At 36.0% G+C, this 7291-nt stretch overlaps 1 protein-coding gene across 1 annotated transcript in view; it reads right to left on the bottom strand.

Annotated features, from left to right (window-relative positions):
* LOC137277761 (focadhesin-like) overlaps nt 1-7291 on the bottom strand; it is a 482967-nt gene that overhangs the window by 414810 nt on the left and 60866 nt on the right. The window lies entirely within an intron of this gene.

Genomic DNA, 7291 nt, shown 5'->3' with positions numbered 1-7291 from the left:
CTAATGCCATTACTGCATGCTTAAATTTGAATTAAATGGAATGGGTTTCAAATTCATGAAAATCTTTTATTTAATTCATATAAGCAAATATATACATTATAAAGGTTACATTGTATATTTTACTTTCCACACACATTATTATATGTTGCTGGTCTAATAGTACCCTGCTTGTGTTTTGTTTGTTGTGTTTTGCTTGTGCATGCTTCTTTGTTTAGATGCAGATCTGGTTATGACTGAGTCAAATGAAACCTTTGTTGGAACACCCTGTCCTTTTCATAACATGATTCACACATCTGATATTCTTCTGTTTAATTTACTATCATTCATCGTAAAGTGACATGCTACAGCACATAGGGGATAATGAACACAAGCATGCCCAGGGCAGGCAGATTTAACGCTTTATGCATCCAATCACAGACCTGACTTTCAGAATAAGGAAGTAGGTTGAATATTCAAATATATGACAATGCATCACATCAAACTATTTCCCTAACAACTGACACTGATAGACAAAAACCTATTGTCCTTATTACTAGATATTCATGTTGGACAATTCTCAGTAAGATTCAGAAGTTGTAAATATTTGATACCTACTGTGGGGTAGGAGTATTGCTTAAAAGTATACATGTTGCATATACATACAACGTGTATGTATTGTAACTGTATTGCCATAATGAGTATGTATGCAAGAACATATCATATTCCTGGCAAACATGTCCTGCTGCAGACTTGACCTTCACTAAAAAAAGGTTTAGAATTCTTCATATTATTTTCATGAAGTAATTTGGAAGATTATCTAGAGCAATTTTGTAAAATGTTTGTAAATATTTCATTTTTGAACAAATTCTATATCAGTTCACAGAAATATGTTGTTATACCAAATTATTTTCGAAATACTTTTTCATTTATTCCACAAGACTGATACATCTATCAGTCTTTTGATATCTTGTAATCCACTTCAAGATCAAAACATTAACCAAAGTGCATCATAAAGCAAAAATGTTCAATGTATTTCAACATCAGACTCTGAAATTCATTACAGTTTTATCATAAACAAGCCATCACAAAAGTCATCCTTCTTCTGAGGAAGTGAAATACAAATACATGGTTTATGACTTCAAAACATATTCTGTGGTTTATGACTTCAAACATATTCCAGCTCCCCATCCTCATCCGATGTTGAAAAGCTGCTCAGTTAGGGGTATCCATATGTCAGTCATCATCAAGTCTTTTCTGAAGTGTTTGGTTTAGTGGGGGTACGTTTCATCTTCATAAAGCCAACCCCCTCCTGATATCATTCCATGACTGACAAAGTTAGTGAAGCTCAGGGTGATAAACATGCAATCGGACATGCCTCACTTCCTCTCCAAGGTTAGCTATATTTTTGAACAGTCACACAAGCAATTTCATGGGGTTTGCCTTTGAAATACGAAACCGTAAACAGTCAGCTTACTGGGAGTCTGTCAAGGCTGAAGTCAGTCCCTTCTATCAGGTCAACAAGAATGACAAATGACAACGCCACAAGAAAAGGTTTCAACACCTGTTGAAAATAAACCCAAATATCTTCTTCAGTTGTTACTAAGGATATTGCAGCAGAAAAACATGGCAATAACGTCTTGATATTTATCTGGTAGGTCTATTTTCATACTTTTTATAGAAAAGGCCGAGACAAGAAACACTTTACAATTGGAACCTCATTTCTTCGAATATTCATTTCTGAAGACAGGCTTTAATCTGCATCATCATCAGTTTTTTTATGTTGTCATAAAACATTAATAACCTGTCTGAGGTACCTGTTGAAGCATTAGGCATATGAGGCAAAATATAGGTGAAATATAAATGAATGAATCACAAAATACTGATAATAAGTGATAAAACCAGGTGTCCGTAATAAAGAGAAAGTTTGTCTGCCCTGGTTCCATCTACAACTACAAGTTGCATAAGAAGCAAGCATTCTCAGCCTCATCCCCAAAACAAAATCATTTGTACAGTCTGTTTGATTGGCAGATATAGTTTGGTGAATAACCACAGTGGCAAGACACTATTTCTATGACCACTTTTAAATCATACAACAATAGAGCACACTTACACATTTTTAGACCTCGACAAACAAGTGTAAAACTGTACAACTGAACTTCACATTGTGATATAATAAAACAACTGCTATTCATACAGTATTTTGCCTTCATTGAGCAATATCTTTATACACTGGCCACTCCAAATCAATGGACAAGGCTGGGAGGCTCAGCTTGTAATATGAAAAAGAAATACAGTAAGGGACTTGAATTTACACCCCACTTTCTACAACATTAAGAAAAAACAAATCAGAAATTAAGTTTTACATAACCAAAATCTTATTATGAAGAATCTTACACATCTTTACCTGCAACCTGTTTTCAACCTGCATGCAATGTCGGTTTTTTTTTTACTGAAATGGTGCAAATCAGGCATTCAAGTCATGAAGTAACTATGGACATTTATGGGCAAAATAACTTAACATCCAAAATGTCAAAAACCTTTTTAATGACCTTAATACAACCAAAAATTGACAATCAAAACATAACCATAGCAACAGTAATACTGCATTTTGACCTCTTCTTTCGCAGCTCATGACCAATCCGAACCTGAGCATGTTCACATATACACAACCATAAGCACATATAGTAATGGAGGTATTTATATTCATAGAGTTTAAAGCCTGAAGAATCTCCAACTCCTCACTTGGACCAATCACTGTCCCATAGGGATGTGGATCATTTAACAAATCCATTAGAGCATGGGCTTCCAATCCCGAAGGGTACATTCCACGTAGTCAAGTTGTAATATATCCCTTTGCGACATACATTTCATTACCTGGCTTTTCATGTGCTTTCACAATACATGAGCACTGATTTCCTCATATACATGGCTAGTTTATAGGGTATTTGGAGTCTATGTACTTGTCAATTATAGTTGCAGTTTCAAAGTCTTTACTACAGGAAGTATGTCCCAGGAGACACATTAAGCCTAACTTTATTGCCAACTTGGCCATGTGATCTTGCGTTCATTTGATTATTTTCTCAGTCATCAACACTTTGTTTCTATTCTGTTCTTGCTTTACTGGAGGTTTTGACTAGAGTTTATTGCATGTCACGACATATATGGATAATAGACTGGATATATGTCAGTATTAGCTGGCTGAAGGACACGCTGACATCAGCTCTCAAGAACTTGTAGACACAGACACCTTGGTGGTGAGGTACCATTCAATACAACCGTGCATTCACGATTATGGAACTTCTCTAGCAAGTGTGTGGGGGTGCTCATATTGGCCAGTGATATCTGTGGGCTTTTTGTTCGCCAAAGAGAATGACCAATTCAACATGGAGTCAGTCAGTTTATCTTTATGCTGCTTTTAACAATATTCCAGCAACATCATGGCAGGGGATACCTGAAATTGGTTTAACACACTGCATCCATGTGAGGAATCAAACCCGAATCTTTGGTGTGACGAGTGAACACTTTACCAGTAGGCTACCCCACAGACCCTGTGCAACATGGATATCCCATAATCTAATGACTCCGTCTGAACCCCCTGCACACACATATCTCCCATGATGACTAACTTCTAGATTAGTCTGCAAGGAAAAACTATAAACAAACCCAGTTAAGTTAAAAATATATACATGACTGTCTACAGTTTATGTGCATTAGATACATATTGTGTTTCAACATTAGCACACATTTCATGACTGTATGACAAGTGTGATGGCTTCAACAACTTCAAGACTATGACAAGAGTGATGTATTAAATTACTTCAAGACTGTATGACAAGAAAGATCACTTCAATGACCTTAAGACTGCTTGACAAGAGTGATGGCTTCAACAAATTCAAGACTGTATGACAAGAGAGATTACTTCACTGGCTTCAAGACTGTATGACAAGAGTGATAACTTCACCGACTTCAAAACTGTACGACAAGAAAGATGACTTTACCAACTTGAAGACTGTATGACAAGACAGATGACTTCAGTGTACACGTAGTCAACATTTCTTGTATGTTGAGAGATACTGAGGTGGCTCCAACTTTAATGACACATTTGAACAAGATAGTTCCTCAAATGTAAGTGTGTCATTTGATCCTTGCTCAGAATGGGTTTGCAACCACATTCAAGTCCTTAGTCTACAGAGACATTTGATGGTAGTCACCTTAAGAAAATTTCCAAGCTGACACAAAAGCAACAAAACAATGTTGGACACTACTCTCTAGTGTTGGACACTACTCTCTAGTGTTGGACACTACTCTCTAGTGTTGGACACTACTCTCTAGTTTGATCTTTACAATGTCTTCAGCTGAGCAATTAACTTGCCTTTCCAAGTGTTTATGACAGGTGCCCCAGTGGGATTTTGTGAAAACATGGTGTTATCACCATCTGATAGTGATTCAGAACATTCTGAAGAACACTGAAGAAACACTGAGTGGTCAATTTGACTTACAGAAAATAGAAGAGGCAAATTATTTCCTCATGTTTCATTGCACTGGTCACTTTTGTTTTGTCTCTTCATTGTCCAATGCCACACTTAGCAATGGCTTTTCACTGAAAACAATCCTATACGCAACGTCCTCCTTCAATCCACAAACTCAATCAAATATACTGAAATCAGGCCATCTATTTTTAACTGAAACTAGGCGATTTATCTGAGCAAACCATATACTACAATCTGTAATTATAACAAGCCTTTATATATATATATGTACGTATGTACATTGGAGCGGTCTTCACATAAGTTCTCTTCAGCTTGTTGACCAATGAAGTCCTGTCGTTGCTTTGTTTCATGAAATAAATATGTTTAACCCACTAAGCAATATTCTATCTGTATTGCAGTAGTCTGTAAATAATCAAGTCTTGACCAGTAGTTTGTGAAATCAAAGTTAAGTAGTGCCTCCTTTTGACAATATCCTAAATATTTGAGTTGATTCTTGCAGTAAATATGGTATCTATGAGTAACACTTTCAATACTTTGGTTGAGTCAAGGTGAATTAAACAAAGAATTAGTTCACTTATGAAACATGTCATGACAGAATTTAGCAGGCAGACTCAAGGCCAGCCCCGAAATATTTCTGCTTGAGACATAGTACCAAGGATGTCTCCTACTAGAATATCAGAATGTTTGTAGTGGAGTTAAATCAAGTTAACATCAGACAAGTTACAGCGAACAGAACTGGGATAATCTGACATGTGTCCTAGAACTGTCAATTTTAACACTGGCAACTTGATATCAAACCATTGACATTTTTTTTTCTGAAAAATTAAATGTTTGATACATATGATTTTAGTATACATTAACTTACTTATTCCTTAATCATATGAGTTATGAAGACAGGCATAGAAAGTACTAATCCTTATTTGAAATTGGAAACACTTTTTTTCCTGCCGTCAAGGTGGGAAATAAAGTGGATAAAGAAATCCCAGAGAGAAATATTAAACATTTCCACATGCTGTGTGAACACCTGTTAGCTAGTTGAATGTAGTGATACATTTACCAATTCAAGCACATAAGCAAGTACTGGGGAAATTAATGTTGAATTTTCATAATGACATTTTCATATGGAATATATGACAAGTCCCATACAGCAGAAATAGAGATTAATACACAAGCAAGTGTGTCACACAACAGAAAGTGACGTGAGATTTCATATTGCCCAGGGTCTGGTTCTTGCTTAGGCAATACAAAATTCCATCATTCCACACTTATTTCATGTAAGTTGTATGATACCTTTGTTCATAATAATCGTTATGTATCAGCCAGTGTATATTCATGATACAAACAGGTTCTCAGTACTTTGTAGCCAAACAATTACACAAAACCATGATTTTCAGATCACATACTGTCACTGAAACAGGAATTTTCAATCGCAAAACAGGCAATAACATGTAACACATCAAAATTAGACATTTAATTCAAATTTGATACCAATGTTATTCTAAATTATAGATGAACTTCTAGTAAGCCAATAGATGTATAGGTGTGGATGCTTGTAAGTTATGACTCAGTTTGATGTCTGTGTCTCAAAACAAATGTTGCTGCATGTGACTGTGACAATTTGATGTCTGTGTCTCATAACAAATGTTGCTGTATGTGACTGTGACAATTTGATGTCTGTGTCTCATAACAAATGTTGCTGCACCTGTGACTAATATTTTCTGAAATCATTGTGGGTACTAGTGTTGAGTGCATGTTTGTGAACATTCGTCAGATTTGATGCTTAGTTTACTTCATTCAAATCTGTTATACTAAAACAACAAAATTCTCAGTAACTGAAAATAATTTTTATACATTTGATAATGATTTTTTAATATTCTTTTGATTGATTTTCAATTATTGTCAATCATGGGAACACCACTTGTGAGGACAAAAGACTAACAAACATGAAAGAACTAACTTACTACACTAACTAACTAACTAACACTGGTGATAAATCTGCAAGAATCAACTATGAGCCTACCACAGAGAATGATTTTGTAGATCTGATGATTCTTAAAACCAAAAGTACAGTTTATATGACTTGAAAAAAAAAACAATATCAGAGAACCAAACATGTGTGGTCCGAGTTAAGAGAGGCAGCCATATTGAAAACCAGATTCGAACCTCTTCAAAATTAGGATCTTGCTGTAGATGTGAAAAGTTTTATTGGCCAAGTTTCTGAGAGGCTGGTTTCACTGCAATAGACTCCACAACGTGACAAACAGGGCAGAACATTACCTCAGACAAGACAAAAATCTCAGGGCAAAGTTTTTGCCAGAAGTTTATCAACCTTACGAGAACAAGTAGTATTACATTTCAAAACATCACACATCAAACAAAGTAGCCAACTGCTGCAGATAACACGAGTCATAAGTAGCAATAGCGTAACTCAAATTGATGAAAATCGGATCAAAAGACAAAACCGCAATCACACTCACGCGACCAACAATCACTTGGGTAATTCATCTATCAAGAAAACGTAACTCAGCTCTGAATCAACAAGTAAAGTGTATTTGGCCAGCTCCTGAAAAGATAGCTTGTCACCCTATCACGATTTCAATGTACTCTTATTACTCACTTGAGACTTGCAGCATATTGAACCTGCCACACTAACATGTAAGGGAGAATCCACAGACGAGTCACATGAGGGACGATTTGTATACATATGCATTAGCCAAGCTGTGTATGGGGATGCATGGCAAGGAAAATTGCCACCAGCAGGCCACAGTGGGCATCGCTGGAGCATCTTCAATAAGATTCAGGAATCATGTCTGCCTGCTTCC

The sequence above is a fragment of the Haliotis asinina genome, chromosome 3 (genome assembly GCF_037392515.1).
Source record: "Haliotis asinina isolate JCU_RB_2024 chromosome 3, JCU_Hal_asi_v2, whole genome shotgun sequence".
In the NCBI taxonomy this organism is placed as follows: Eukaryota; Metazoa; Mollusca; class Gastropoda; order Lepetellida; family Haliotidae; genus Haliotis; species Haliotis asinina.
Note: the sequence above shows the minus strand (reverse complement) of the source record. Positions and strands in the feature narration are given on the sequence as shown.